The sequence below is a fragment of the Oryctolagus cuniculus genome, chromosome 10, assembly GCF_964237555.1.
Source record: "Oryctolagus cuniculus chromosome 10, mOryCun1.1, whole genome shotgun sequence".
Classification (NCBI taxonomy): domain Eukaryota; kingdom Metazoa; phylum Chordata; class Mammalia; order Lagomorpha; family Leporidae; genus Oryctolagus; species Oryctolagus cuniculus.
In genome coordinates, this window is record NC_091441.1 from 15,082,902 (window position 1) to 15,084,997 (window position 2,096).

A 2,096-nucleotide genomic window follows, 5' to 3' on the forward strand; every position below is an offset into this window, starting at 1 on the left:
GAGCAAGTAACTCTCCGTGACTTTTAAGTAGTGATCATGAATCAGAATCTTTACAAGCTGACGCACTGCCTGCTTATTTCCTGGAGCCACAGGCAAGAGGTTAGAGTCTTGAGTAAAGGGCTGTTGGGAGAACCTGAGCTTCCCATCTCTGCTCCTTATTCTCCTTGAACAACTTGCAAAGCCTTCAACCACATGCAATACCATGCACTCGTAACATATGACTGAAAGGCACAAAATCCTTAGCCTGTCCCAGTGCATCACCACCAAATGAAGAGACAAGTGACAGAACTGAGCAATTCTCAGACAAGTGAGAAGCTACCCTTTCCAGGGATTATCAACCTGTCTTCTCCCTGCCACGATTCCTACTCAGTCATGACTGCAACTGCAGGACAATTCCCTAAACATCCTCACCCATTAATATTTTTTCTTCTGGCATCTGAGATAAAAACCTAAGAAACAGAAAGTCCCCTCTTTCTTTCTCTCCCTGGTTCCTTCTCTGTACCTCTGACTTCCTCCTCTCCTCCATTCCCTATTCCTCTGTCCCAGTCCACCCCATTTCCCCATCTGCCCCTTTTCCTCTCCCTCTCTCAGTAAGGGTATTCACAGGCATTCATTCAAATATTTCCTATCATCATGGAACAACATCGGCTCTTTTTTTCCAATCTTGGTTTGTATTTGTTAAGGAAAATAACACATCATTGGAAGCCTCAAGATATTTATCAGGAGTGAGCATCTGATGCGGCAGTTAAGAAGCCCCATGGGATGCCCACAGCCCATATCAGAGTGCCTGGCAGCAATTCCTGGCTCCCGCTTCTGAATCCAGCGTCCTGCCAATGTAGACCCTGGCAGGTAGTAGGTGATGACTCAAGTACTTGGGTCCCTGCCACCCACGTAGCAGACCTGGACTGTGTTCTTAGTTCCTAGCTTCAGCCTGGCACAGCCCCAGCTATTGAAGAAATTTGGACATTTGGGCTATGAAGCAGTGGATGGGAGTTTCTCTCTCTTTCTCTTTCTCTTTCTCTTTCCCTCTCTCATAGATAAAAATAATTGTAAAAAAATGAATTCTCTTACAAGCAGATATTTAGGGGATATTCATTTAGTTCCACTTACAGTCTTAGAGTAAACTATACCACTGGATTTCCATAGAACACAAAGAATGTCTCTTTCTCTTTAATGTCAGGACAACACATTCAAGCTCTACAAAAAAACATGACCAAGACTGAGTGAAGGTCATAATTCAGAGAGCACCTGCTGTCTGTAATTATTTCAGAAATGCAGACCTCACCTGACCATGTGAGAAAATTTTATGGTTTTGGGAGATGTTAAAATTGTGAACATCTAACCCACAAATCAGAGAATTAGAGACTTAGAACTTAGAATAGCACATAACTTGCAAATATGAAATTGAGTTCCCATGAGCAAGACTTAATCTGAAGACAAATAATGTAACTGAGAGTATATCTGTAAAAACAATAAAAATTTTTGAATTAGGGCAATGGTAGAAAAATCTGAAACAGTAGAGTGAATTATAAATAATACACTTCATTTAACAAAATTTTTAAGTATAAGGCGCAACACTATGGCACTGCAGGTGAAGCCATCACCCACCATGCCAGCATCCCTTACAAGCACCAGTACACTGGCCACTCCACTTCTAATCCAGCTCCCTGCTAATGCACCTGAGAAAGCAGTGGAAGATGGCCCAACTACTTGAGCCCTTTCCACTCACATGGGAGACCCTGATGAAGCTCCTGGCTCCTGGATTCGGCTTGGCCCAGCCCCAGCTGTGGCAGCAATTTAGGACTGAACCAGTGGATGGAAGATGTCTGTCTTTCCCTTTCTCTGTAACTCTGCCTTTCATATAAATAAATACATCTTTTTTAAAAAATTTAAGTATAAAGAAAAAGCAAATCAAAAATCCACAATTCAATTTCCTTTTCTCTAAATATATAACTGATCTCATACTACATTTGTAATTTTATATCCTTCTTTCATTTATTATCAACCTAAATATTTATCCATGTTTTAAAATTTTGTTCCTAAGAAATAGTTTTAATTACAGTGTGAATGTACCATAAGTTATTCACCTGTGCCCT